This window comes from Lygodium microphyllum, chromosome 9 (assembly GCF_053477565.2).
Source record: "Lygodium microphyllum isolate KBCC chromosome 9, Lygodium_microphyllum_v1.1.10, whole genome shotgun sequence".
NCBI classification, from domain to species: Eukaryota; Viridiplantae; Streptophyta; class Polypodiopsida; order Schizaeales; family Lygodiaceae; genus Lygodium; species Lygodium microphyllum.
Window position 1 is genome coordinate 67,672,664 of NC_141143.1, and position 13,960 is coordinate 67,686,623.

Consider the following 13,960-nt stretch of genomic DNA (forward strand, 5'->3'; position numbering starts at 1 on the left):
GTGGCCGCGGAGAAAGAGTCAATTGATGCCCTTATGGACACCTTCAATGAGTTTGCTCTACTGTCATCATCCATCATAAACAGGAGTAAGACTGAGCTTCTCCCCCTTAACTTGGAGGGACCCCAGGAGTGGATGCTTGGTTATGGCTTCAAGGTGATCAGTCCTGGCGAAGTGGTAAGATATTTAGGAGCACCGATTGGTGTTGGTTTGACAACACGGCAAAGATTTCAATGGTATGGGGGTAAAATTCAGGAGAAGGTCTCTAAGTGGTTTAGTGCCCCCCTCACATTGGCTGGGAAGCTCACGGTCATCAAGAATGTTCTTTCTTCTCTGACAGTTTACATGGCATCCTTGTTTTCTTTCAGCAAAGCATATTGGGGCCTAATCGAGAAGCTGTTAAGACAGTTTCTGTGGAGAAAGCCTAATGGTACCAGCATATCCCAGATTGGTTGGGATTATGTTACCGCCAGGAGAGATGAAGGTGGTGCAGGGATTGAGCCTTTGATGGATAAAGCCAATAGACTCACCTTCAAACTGATTCTTAGGATGAATCAAGGGCAACCGTGGTCTACCATCCTTGCCGCATGGATAGAAGGCTCAGGATAGAGATGGGCGGGGGCAGCCTGGCAAGATATTGTGTGCTGCTATCAGGACCCTATCAAGCTTCCTCAGTCCCCTACAGCCCAAGCACTTGTCAAGAGTTGGCAATTAATAGTGTCGCAAGCTTCTTGGTCTACTAAATTTAGTCGGAAAGGCGACTATTCCCTAGCCTCATCAATCTGGTATAACCCCTTCGCATTTGACCCCCCAGCTGCCCCCATTTTAGCCAATCGCACGCTCGCCAAGTCAATGTCAATTAAAGGGCTCAAATTCTGGACTCAACTATGGCTGCCTGATCAGAACAGATGGCTTACATTGGAGGACATCAAGAGCAAATTTGGGCTCTTAGAGAATGAGGTTTTATGGCTGAGCAGAATATTTACCTGTCTGAGACAGGATTGGCCCACATCTTCATTTGTCTGCTCTTGCCCCCCACTGCTAGCATTAACAAGCTCCGCTGACAAACAACTGATAAAATGCCGTGACAGAAAGGATCATGCTCCACCATCCCCAGCAATTGCTCTAACTCTGAGTGAGAAATGGCGGAAACATTGTCCACATGCATCACTCTGCACCTGGCAAAGGAGGATCCGCAAGGTTTGGCATATCACACCATCGTATCGTCTGGACTGCTTCAGATGGAGATTATTACTCAGGAAATTCCCGCTTAGATCAAGGCTGTCCAAAAGATTCTCTATTTCCCCTCTGCAAGAGACACGAAGAAGATGAGAAGCATCTTTTTTGGGAATGCCCTGCAATTCAACCACTGTGGCATAGAATGAGGAAATGGCTGAAAGGATTCAATCTCAGATTTGACTTCGGCTTTGCTACTGTTTCTTTTGGAGACCATGGATCATTGGATGAAGTTACCTGACGATTGGTTATACTTTTGTCTACTGTGATCTTGAAAATCATTTGGCAAGAAAGGAACAACAATGTTTTTCAAAAGGCCCATCGGCTCGTGACTGAAGATCAGCTAAAGGCAGAGGTTTCTCTAGTGCTCGGAACTTTGAAATCCACTCATTGGGTGTTCAAACTGTGCTGTAAGAAATTAGGAACTATGGCTTGAGCTCTTTGTTTCTTGGCTGTAGCCAGCTGCACCCCCCTTTTTTTTTTTTTTTGAAATGGTGCTGTAAATACCTATTACCTTAGAGAAATGGAAAGCGCATTATAAAAAGTTGGCCAGGTTTCTTGATGTAATATGGATGGATGGTGAAGTGCGATGGACTGACAGAAAGCTTCGTGTCGGCCAGCCTCGACAATATCATCATCATCATGAATTACGTAAATGCTGTGAAGGGTAACTTCATCAAAAGACACGGCGGATGCCGACGCCGCTCGTGGACGGCAGGATTCGAACCTGCGCGGGCAAAGCCCACATGATTTCTAGTCATGCCCGATAACCACTCCGGCACGTCCACCACGAATAAACCCAATGCCCTTCTTCCATTTTTCCACCATTCTCTGATAACCTCTTACTCGAAATTTGGTCTGAACAGAGAGATAAATTTAATGGCATTCGCTTGCCAAAGCAGGTCATGTTGCTACATGCTGCAAAGAAAGTCTCTTAACATCTCACTTCTATCAATCATACATAGCCCAGCACAACTGCCAGAAAGAATGGGTGGGCAAACAAAAATACAGGGCCCAAGGTCTGGATACAAATGGGGCGGTCCTCGAAACCCTTAAGCACCATCAAACTAGAAAGGAATCCTTTCAAGCCATTCCATAGATCGAGTTCTTCATGTAGTGTGGCCGAGACGTGTAAGGGAGGCTCTCAACAAATGTGAGGCCTCTACGCATGACTCTCGAGGGGGCTCCCTCGTCATAAATGCGTAAGTCCATTGCATGGATTCAACAGAGCTGATTTTTAAATTCCCTTTTTGGAGCTTTCTCACATTGACAGCCTCTACAATAACTGCCAAATAATAGTCCTCTCTCAAATTGAAGAGCCCTTTGGATATCAAACAATAGTAAGTACTCCTCATCTTTGATTGGAAAAGTTAGCAAGTAAGGTATAATAAAGCTCAAGAATGAGTCAGATACTTCAAGGATCTCTGCACTGCTTTCTTCAATAATAGTCTTTGCTTTCAATTGAGCAACATCCAGATTCTTTGTCAACATATGCTTCACCATTTGAGGGTCAATTACTCGATCGTGTACATCCTTGTCATCCACCAGCAAAACAGTTGCTTAAGTAGGCAATACCTAGAGGATCTCATCGTCTCCACCTGTTATGTTGTGCATCGGATCTAATTGGATACTTCACAAGAGCAAACACAATTAATGCACTGCACTTTCTTGGGTGAATAGGGGCATACAATATCCGATGCATAAAATTTGTCCGAAGAATGGTATCCGCACTTCTTTTTGTGAACATGTCTTCTCTACATGTGAATTCCCAATGGGTGTGTGAACAAAATCCTTTAAGTCCACTTGCACAATTGGACCTACTAAATGTTCAAACTCTGCATAGTCCTCCTTACAAACGTATTTCGAATCATTTACAACTTGATCCAGATCCCATTTAGGATTGAATATATCCCTAGCAATTGGGAAAAATGAGACAATTCCATACCACTCTGAATAAGAAAATCTAGAAGCCTCTCAGAGGGTGTGATATCTATAAGTAATTCGGGCGAGGCCTTGGGTCGTCAAGGCATGTTTTTCTTTGCCAGGGGTCCTCCCTGACATCCCTGCGCTTCCTATGGAACCTAGAGAAGTGGTTTAAGGCAGGTTAGGGTCAAGGCCTTCCTTTCCTTTTGCTATAACTTTCGGCTTATCTCTTCCTCTTATGGGCCAAAACCATCATCACTTGTTGTGAGCTTGTTTACAAATGGATCTTACTTGATGAACATTGCAACAATCTACCTATACTATTTTACCTTGATCTTTCAATAAGAACATGCCACATACAACTAAGCCATAATCAAGTCTATGCATCCCCCAAATCATAAAAAAGTAAGTGGTTTTCTTGCGGTAAGTCTCTGTTTTAAAAGAAATTCAATTATATTATTGTTTTCATCATAAAATCAAGATGCATATGGGCTGAAATTTGATATGAAATTGATATGTGTTGTGTTTAAGGGCTACAAGTCCAAAATTTTAGAATGCATGGCTATCATACTGTAGACATTAATTACCTAGTACACAAAGAACATGTAAAATTGAGAAATATGATGGTGCTTGATAAAATTGGTAAAAGTAATGGTACATGTAGGAAAAAATGATGCATATTGGTTGCCATCACTGTGTTTTTCTATTTTATGATAAAAATTTATAGAATTATTAGCATTTATGCCAAAAAATCTGAGAAAATATATGGAAATATAGAAAAAAAAATTAAATATAAAAACATAGAAAATATTTGAATGTATGTTGGACTTTAGGGCATGAGGTTTAGCCTCAATCTACACCCATTTGTGTGTTAAAGTGCCCATTTAGGGGGTGTTTCTATGCCAAGCTTTTTTCATGAAAACAAATAAATGATTGTGTACTGAAGTACATCATTTAGATTCCATTGAATATCTAAATGAGAAAAAACACATGTTAGTCTATGTAATGTCTCCTCCCCTCCCCTGTGACCCCGTACTAACCCCTCCATAGGAACTCCCCCCTTTAATTTTATTAAATTTTTTTATCTCTCCCCATGCTGTGTGCATGGCGAGGAGAGAGAGAGAGAGAGAGAGAGAGAGAGAGAGAGAGATAGAGAGGGAGCGAAGTTAATGATAAGGGGGGGCATGCAGCCCCCCAAGTGGTGCGTGGCACATCCTTACCACCTCCCCCTCCATCTTATAAAGCTCCCCCCTCCCTGGACTACAACAGCCCCCTCCACCAATGTCACAGCAGCAAGCTTTCCCCCTCTGCGTGGCAGATAGCGCCCCCCTCCAGCTCATCCACAGGCGGCAAGCTTCCCCCCCCTCAGTACGCCACCCTCCCCTTCGTCAACTGCAGCAGCAGTGTCCTCGTGGGCCTGGAGAAGCGCCCCCCCTCCGTGCTGGTATAGAGCGACCCCTCCATAAATGCCAGGTCACAGGCCTCCTCGCCTTCGTTGTCACAATTACCCCCCCCCCCCTTTTTGACATCCAGATCGACAGCCCTTCCCCCCCCCCCCCCCCCTCCCCCCCTGTGTGATCATCGTGCAGAGAAAGAGGAAGGGAGAGAGAAGGAGGAGAAGAGAAGAAGAGGGAGAGAGAGAAGGAGAAGAAGAAGAAGGAAAAGAAGGAGAAGAAGAGACGAAGAAGAAGAAGAAGAAGAGAGAGAGAGAGAGAGAGAGAGAGAGAGAGAGAGAGAGAGAGAGAGAGAGAGAGAGAGAGAGAGAGAAGAGAGAGAGAGAGAAGAAGAAGAAGAAGAAGAAGAAGAAGAAGAGGAAGAGGAAGAGAGAGAGAGAAGGAGAGGAAGAAGAGAAGAAGAGAAGGAGAAGAAGAGGAGAAGAAGAAGAGGGAGAGAGAGGAGAAGAAGAAGAAGGAGAAGAAGAGAGAGAGGAGAAGAAGAAAGAGGAGGAAGAGAGAGAGAGAAGGAGAGGAAGAAGATAAGAAGAGAAGGAGGAGAAGAAGAAGAGGAAGAAGAAGGAGAGGAGAAGAAGAAGAGGAAGAGAGAGAGAGAAGGAGAGGAAGAAGAGAAGAAGAGAAGAGAGGGAGAAGTTAGAGGAAAAGATGACGATTAGTAAGAAAGAGAGAAGGTGGGAGTTAGGAATGACAAGACGCTGCTAAGTAGAAAACAAGGGAGAGAAGAGAGAATAAGAGAGAAGAAGAGAGAGAGAGTCTCATAATTGAGGATGACCCCGAAGCGGAGATCTTCCCAAGTAAATGGGAACCCCACAACCATGGATGGAGATTCAGGTCAAGATGCCACCACCCATGCAAACACATTGCCAAGGGTAAACACTAAAGTTTCTCCCCACAATCAGGTACTGCTTCGATGTCTTGCTTATCTCATGAGGATAGGGGATCATAATAAAATTCATATTGCATGGTTTGATAGGTAAAGAACCTAAGCATGAATCTAGATACGATAGTTGTAATAATCATAAGATATTTTATGTTTATGGTCAATGAGATGATATGTAAATTTGATTAAGGAAAACGCATTATAAGATGCCGAAATGCTTGACACAAACACTTGCATGAAGAACATTCTACTGACTAATAATAGAATATATTTTTGTATTATACACTGAATGGATTACCTTAGTTTGCATTTAGAAAGAGCTAGAATCTTGCATTATTTTCATGAAAAGGATTGGAGTCTCACATCGAAAGAGATAAAAATACTCCCTTATCAAAAAAATGCAATAGCATCCTAAGATTGCAAACTAGTTTTTCATGTGCAAGGATGATAGAGTACATTAAAGTAACAGTTAGATCATGCACATGTCGATATATGTTAACTTGCACACTCAATGGGATTGCACGATAAACATTGTTAGAATAGTAGTTCTAAGAGAAATTCCGTTTAGAGATCCTTGTCCGAACTCTAGCCGATAGATGAAGATTGGATAACCTATGTCTAATCAGGTTGGAATCTCGTTAATGCACTCTTGGTGATGTACTAGCAATATGGGTTAGCACTTGGTGACCTGTGATATTAGATAGCTACTCTAGGAATTGGGTTGATCTTCTACCCTAAATAGGTAGCAAGGATTAATAAAGGTCAAGATGAAATCACTTAGATCATTTAAAGAATCTAGAAGGAATTTGTTAAATTGTCCTTGCGAAGCCCTAGCCCAAGGGGGAGAGCAGACTTTATGATAGTTGATTTATGCTAAGCATATTGCTTGGAACTGTTGAAATGGTTTTAACGAAGGCCGATCTTGTTAAAGTTGGATTGTTGACCCAAGTTATGCTTGGTTGTTTGAAAAGGTTGTAAAAGTGTTTTGATACATCCAAGTTAAATTCTGGTTGTGCATGCAATGGGATTGCGATGCCTTGAAGCAAGAGGTTGTGCACTCAACTATTTGTTGATGTGGTTTTGGATGCTAATCCAAGTTGTTCGTGGTTGATGATTTCATGACCGGGTCTGTGATGACTGATTGCCATGGGAACAAAAGGGATGTTTTCCCTAGTAAATGTTACTAAGCTGGTTGCTTCAGCTGTTGTTGATTTCCTAAAGGGATAATTAAGGAAGGATGGCGCTAGCTACCCCCTACGAACCACCAAATGGTAACCAAGGGGGTTACGAATCCGCGCCAGGAATTTGGACCGAACCCGCCGCGAGATGTCTCTCCGTGGAAATTACTTGGTGTAGGAGGACGCTTGGGTGCCAATGGGGGCTCTGGCCATAAATCCCAATGCCTCCGGACCCTACACAAGAGTTCTACGTGACTCGAGATGGGATCTCGAGGCCTTGATACTAGTTACAAGGTGGAATCTTGGTAGGATAAACCTCGGGTTTCTATTGCCGGGAGACGGAAAGATGTTTCTATGGAGGCAGAAAGGAACACTTAATTCTCCTGTATGGGCGGGAGACAAACATTAATCTAAAGATAAATTAAGGAAGTGTTTGATCTTGTTTTATCTTGCTTTCGTGTCAGTGCCCTAAATTACATAAAGGAACCTGTGAGATTAACGGGTTAATTAAGGAAGGTGCTTTTTTGTGTCAAACATAATGTGGTAGGTAATTAGATAACTAAATCAACCCCCGAGGGAAGCGTGGTGGATATGACCAATGGGTCTATCCTACGGAAGGGTGGTCTCGGTTAGCCGAGAGCTTTCCTCAAAGGAAATGTTAACGAGAAATGTTAGGGAAAAGTCGGTCGATGACCTTAGACAATGTTGGCTAGAACCCTGATTCATACCGTTTTAGGGGACCAGAATGGGACTATGCCCTATGGGCAGAGAGGTCGAGCAATGCATCCCTCTCGTTTCCCATTCTCTTTGAACCAAGTGCGGTGTGAGTCTGCTTGGGTCCAGTTGTATCTATGCAAAGTGGAGCGGCTGTCGAATGACGCTAGAAGGCTATTAGAAAGACCCGATTATAAGGATCCTAGACTTCAGGTCGATCCTAGTGGGAACGGCCAGATAAGTTCCATTGTGGAGCAGACTCGAGAGACCCTAGTTGGCAAACCCCATGTCATTCCTTGGGAGTGCAGGGCGGCGTCTTCTAGATATATCTCTTGATGGACTGCTAAGACGTGTCCCGCGATTTGAGAAGTGGGCACATTACAATTGGTATCAGAGCAAAACTTCTTAATAATACATGATTAATTAATGTTCGGTCCATGGACATATCCTAAACAGAAATAACCTAAGTGGTATGGCTTGATTGTCAGACACCTTCCGCACCCACGAATGCTGACATGCAAGAGAAGAAGTTCCTTCTCAAGCAAATTAAGCCCCCCGAGTTTGATGGCAAGGGAAGGATTGTTCAAGCTCACGCCGAGATCTGGATTGAGTCCATGGAGGACTATTTTGAGGCAACAGGAACTGCACTTGCTAACCAAGCCATACTCACCAAACTTAAAACTCTACTTTTCACTCATATTATGAACCATATGATGATGAAGGCCTGGAGCCTGTTGTAACCTTTGAGGATGACTAGATATCCTAGAAAGATCTTCTTGAGGTAATAAGTCCTGTACTTGGAATAAATCCTATTGAATCCTATGAGTTGTGACAAGTTGTTATTTTAAGTTGAGAATTTGAGTAATCAAAGTAGCGCAGTGAAAGCGTGATGGACCCTAAGCCACAGGCTATAAGCCCCAATTGTGCTTGTCTTCCCCAGTCTCTCTCAAGATGAGGACATCTCAATTCCTCTAAGGGGGAGAGTATGTAATGTCTCCTCCCCTCCCCCGTGACCCCATACTAACCCCTCCATAAGAACTCCCCCTTTAATTTTTTTACTTTTTTTTATCTCTCCCTCTCTCTCCCACTGTCGTGTGCATGGCGGGGAGAGAGAGAGAGAGAAAGGGAGTGAAGTTAATGATAAGGGGGGGCATGCAGCCCCCCCAGGTGGCGGGTGGCGGGTGGCGGGTGGCGGGTGGCACCACCTTACCACCTTCCCCTCCACCTTATAAAGCTCCCCCCCTCCCTGGACTACAGCGGCCCCCTCCATCAATGTCGCAGCAGCAAGCTTTCCCCCTTTGCGTAGTAGACAGTGCCCCCCCTCCAGCTCGTGCGCAGGCAGCAAGCTTCCACCCCCCCCCCCATCAGTACGCCACCCTCCCCTCCGTCAACTATAGCAGCAGTGCCCTTGTGGGCCTGGAGAAGTGCCCCCCCTCCGTGCTGGTATAGAGCGCCCCCTCCATCAATGCCAGGTCGCAGCCCTCCTTGCCTGCATTGTCACGATTACCCCCCCTTTTTGATGTCCAGATCGGCAGCCCTTTCCCCCCCCCCCTGTCATCACTGTGCAAAGAAAGAGGAAGGGAGAGAAAGAAGGAGGAGGAGAGAAGAAGAGGGAGAGAGAGAAGGAGAAGAAGAAGAAGAAGGAGAAGAAGGAGAAGAAGCAGAAGAAGAAGAAGAAGAAGGAGGAGGAGGAGGAGGAGGAGGAGGAGGAGGAGGAGGAGGAGGAGGAGGAGGAGAAGAAGGAGAGAGAGAGAGAAGAAGAAGAAGAAGAAGAAGAAGAAGAAGAAGAAGAAGAAGAAGAGGAAGAGAGAGAGAGAAGGAGAGGAAGAAGAGAAGAAGAGAAGGAGAAGAAGAGGAGAAGAAGAAGAGGGAGAGAGAGGAGAAGAAGAAGAAGGAGAAGAAGAAAGAAGAGGAAGAGAGAGAGAGAAGGAGAGGAAGAAGAGAAGAAGAGGAGGAGAAGAAGAAGAGGAAGAAGAAGGAGAGGAGAAGAAGAAGAGGAAGATAGAGAGAGAAGGAGAGGAAGAAGAGAAGAAGAGAAGAGAGAGAGAAGTTAGGGGAAAAGATGAAGATTAGTAAGAAAGAGAGAAGGTGGGAGTTAGGAATGACGAGATGCTGCTAGGTAGAAAACAAGCAAGAGAAGAGAGAAGAAGAGAGAGAGTCTCATAATTGAGGATGGCCCCAAAGCGGAGATCTTCCCAAGTGAATGGGAATCCCACAACCATGGACGGAGATTCGGGTCAAGATGCCACCACCCATGTAAACACACTGCCAAGGGTAAACACTAAAGTTTCTCCCCACAATTAGGTACTGCTTTGATGTCTTGCTTATCTCATGAGGATAGGGGATCATAATAAAATTCATATTGCATGGTTTGTAGGCAAAGAACCTAGGCATGAATCTAGATACGATAGTTGTAATAATCATAAGATATTTCATGTTTATGGTCAATGAGATGATATGTAAATTTGATTAAGGAAAACACATTATAAGATGACGAAATGCCTGACACAAACACTTGCATGAAGAACATTCTACTGACTAATAATAGAATATATTTTTGTATTATACACTGAATGGATTACCTTAGTTTGCATTTAGAAATAGCTAGAATCTTGCATTATTTTCATGAAAAGGATTGGAGTCTCGCATTGAAAGAGATAAAAATACTCCCTTATCAAAAAAATGCAATAGCATCCTAAGATTGCAAACTAGTTTTTCATGTGCGAGGATGATAGAGTACATTAAAGTAACAGTTAGATCATGCACATGTCGACATATGTTAACTTGCACACTCAATGGGATTGCACGATAAACATTGTTAGAATAGTAGTTCTAAGAGAAATTCCGTTTAGAGATCCTTGTCCGAACTCTAGCCGATAGATGAAGATTGGATAACCTATGGCTAATCAGGTTGGAATCTCGTTAATGTACTCTTGGTGATGTACTAGCAATATCGGTTAGCACTTGGTGACCTGTGATATTAGATAGCTACTCTAAGAATTGGGTTGATCTTCTACCCTAAATAGGTAGCAAGGATTAATAAAGGTCAAGATGAAATCACTTAGATCATTTAAAGAATCTAGAAGGAATTTGTTAAATTGTCCTTGCGAAACCCTAGCCCAAGGGGGAGAGTAGACTTTATGATAGTTGATTTATGCTAAGCATATTGCTTCGAACTGTTGAAATGGTTTTAACGAAGGCAGATCTTGTTAAAGTTGGATTGTTGACCCAAGTTATTCTTGGTTGTTTGAAAAGGTTGTAAAAGTGTTTTGATACATCCAAGTTTAATTCTGGTTGTGCATGCAATGGGATTGCGATGCCTTGAAGCAAGAGGTTGTGCATTCAACTGTTTGTTGATGTGGTTTTGGATGCTAATCCAAGTTGTTCGTGGTTGATGAATTCATGGCCGAGTCTGTGATGACTGATTGCCATGGGAACAAAAGGGATGTTTTCCCTAGTAAATGTTACTAAGCCGGTTGCTTCAGCTATTGTTGATTTCCTAAAGGGATAATTAAGGAAGGATGGCACTAGCTACCCCCTGCGAACCGCCAAATGCTAACCAAGGGGGTTACGAATCCGCGCTAGGAATCTGGACCGAACCCACCGTGAGATATCTCTCCGTGGAAATCACTTGGCGTAGGAGGACGCTTGGGTGCCAGTGGGTGCTCTGGCCATAAATCCCAATGCCTCCGGACCCTACACAAGAGTTCTACGTGACTCGAGATGGGATCTCGAGGCCTTGATACTAGTTACAAGGTGGAATCTTGGTAGGATAAACCTTCGGATTTCTATTGCCGGGAGATGGAAAGATGTTTCTGTGGAGGCAGAAAGAAACACTTTATTCTCCTGTATGGGCGGGAGACAAACATTAATCTGAATATAAATTAAGGAAGTGTTTGATCTTGTTTTATCTTACTTTCTTGTCAGTGCCCTAAATTACATAAAGGAACCTGTGATTAACGGGTTAATTAAGGAAGCTGCTTTTTTGTGTCAAACATAATGTGGTAGGTAATTAGATAACTAAAACAACCCCCGAGGGAAGTGTGGTGGATATGACCAATGGGTCTATCCTACGGAAGGGTGGTCTCGGTTAGCCGAGAGCTTTCCTCAAAGGAAATGTTAACGAGAAATGTTAGGGAAAAGTCGGTCGATGACCTTAGACAATGTTGGCTAGAACCCTGATTCATGCCGTTTTAGGGGATCGGAATGGGACTATGCCCTACGGGCAGAGAGGTCGAGCAATGCATCCCTCTCGTTTCTCATTCTCTTTGAACCAAGTGCAGTGTGGTCCAATTGTATCTATGCAAAGTGGAGCGGCTGTCGAATGACGCTAGAAGGCTATTAGAAAGACCCGATTATAAGGATCCTAGACTTCAGGTCGATCCTAGTGGGAACGACCAGATAAGTTCCATTGTGGAGCAGACTCGAGAGACCCTAGTTGGCAAACCCCGTGTGATTCCTTGGGAGTGCAGGGCGGCATCTTCTAGATATATCTCTTGATGGACTGCTAAGACGTGTCCCGCGATTTGAGAAGTGGGCACGTTACAGTTGGTATCAGAGCAAAACTTCTTAATAATACATGATTAATTAATGTTCGGTCCATGGACATATCCTAAACAGAAATAATCTAAGTGGTATGGCTTGATTGTCATACACCTTCCGCACCCACGGATGCTGACATGCAAGAGAAGAAGTTCCTTCTCAAGCAAATTAAGCCCCCCGAGTTTGATGGCAAGGGAAGGACTGTTCAAGCTCAAGCCGAGATCTGGATTGAGTCCATGGAGGACTATTTTGAGGCAACAGGAACTGCACTTGCTAACCAAGCCATACTCACCAAACTTAAGCTTACAGGCAAAGCGAGACTTTGGTGGAAACAGTGGTGCAGAGACCAAGCGTTCTCGGAGGGAACAGTCACTTGGGATAAGCTTAAGGAAGTTGTGCGAGGGAGGTATCTACCACCTGCCTACTACACACAAAAGATGAATGATTTCTATGACTTGAAGCAGCTAGGATTATCCCTTGAAGCATATTATTCAAATTTTGTTTCACTCCTAAAGTATGCACCCCCAATGGATATGACACAACAGGTGTCAAAATTATGTATTGGGTTGAATCCACCCATAAACACTCGATTGGAATCAATGCGCCCAACAAACTTGCAAGACGCATTACTCCGAGTGAATCCAATCGTCCAAGAACTTAAATTAGGCAACTATGATAAAGATGACTCACGAGGTCAAGACAAGAGGTGCCACAAGTGCGGAGAGATAGGACACATCCGTAAGAGATGCCCCAACCGCCGATGTTTCCACTGCAATGAACTAGGACACATCCAAACAGATTGTCCTGAGTTGGACCCTGAGAATCAGGAACGTGCGGTCAAACGAAGCCGTCTAAACTCTACTTTTCACTCATATTATGAACCATATGATGATGAAGGCCTGGAGCCTGTTGTAACCTTTGAGGATGACTAGATATCCTAGAAAGATCTTCTTGAGGTAATAAGTCTTGTGCTTGGAATAAATCCTATTGAATCCTATGAGTTGCGACAAGCTGTTATTTTAAGTTGAGCATTTGAGTAATCAAAGTAGCGCAGTCAAAGCATGATGGACCCTAAGCCACAGGCTATAAGCCCCAATTGTACTTGTCTTCCCCAGTTTCTCTCAAGATGAGGACATCTCAATTCCTCTAAGGGGGAGAGGATGTAATGTCTCCTCCCCTCCCCCGTGACCCCGTACTAAGCCCTCCATAAGAACTCCCCCCTTTAATTTTTTTACTTTTTTTAATCTCTCCCTCTCTCTCCCCCTGTCGTGTGCATGGCGGGGAGAGAGAGAGAGAGTTAATGATAAAGGGGGGGCATGCAGCCCCCCAGGTAGCGGGTGGCGGGTGGCGGGTGCACCGCTACGACCTCCCCCTCCACCTTATAAAATGCGCGCCCTCCCCCTCCACCTTATAAAGCTCCCCCCCTCCCTGGACTACAACGGCCCCCTCCATCAACGTCGCATCATCAAGCTTTCCTCCTTTGCATGGCAGACAGTGCCCCCCCTCCAGCTCGTGCGCAGGCGGCAAGCTTCCACCCCCCCCATCAGTACGCCACCCTCCCCTCCGTCAACTATAGCAGCAGTGCCCTCGTGGGCCTGGAGAAGTGCCCCCCCTCCGTGCTGGTATAGAGCGCCCCCTCCATCAATGCCAGGTCGCAGCCCTCCTCGCCTGCGTTGTCACGATTACCCCCCCTTTTTGACATCCAGATCAGCAGCCCTTCCCCCCCCCCCCCCCCCCCCCCCGTGATCACTGTGCAAAGAAAGAGGAAGGGAGAGAAAGAAGGAGGAGAAGAGAAGAAGAGGGAGAGAGAGAAGGAGAAGAAGAAGAAGGATAAGAAGAAGAAGAAGAAGAAGGAGGAGGAGGAGGAGGAGGAGGAGGAGGAGGAGGAGGAGGAGGAGGAGGAGGAGGAGGAGGAGGAGGAGGAGGAGGAGGAGGAGGAGGAGGAGGAGGAGGAGGAGGAGGAGGAGAAGAAGAAGAGAGAGAGAGAAGGAGAAGAAGAAGAAGAAGAAGAAGAAGAAGAAGAAGAAGAAGAAGAA

At 44.7% G+C, this 13,960-nt stretch overlaps 1 non-coding gene across 1 annotated transcript; it reads right to left on the reverse strand.

Moving 5' to 3' along the window:
- Positions 1-1,939: 1,939 nt before the first annotated feature.
- Positions 1,940-2,021, reverse strand: TRNAS-AGA (transfer RNA serine (anticodon AGA)). Its single transcript has one exon. It is a non-coding gene; the product is annotated as a tRNA-Ser (tRNA).
- Between the last annotated feature and the right edge of the window lie 11,939 nt (positions 2,022-13,960).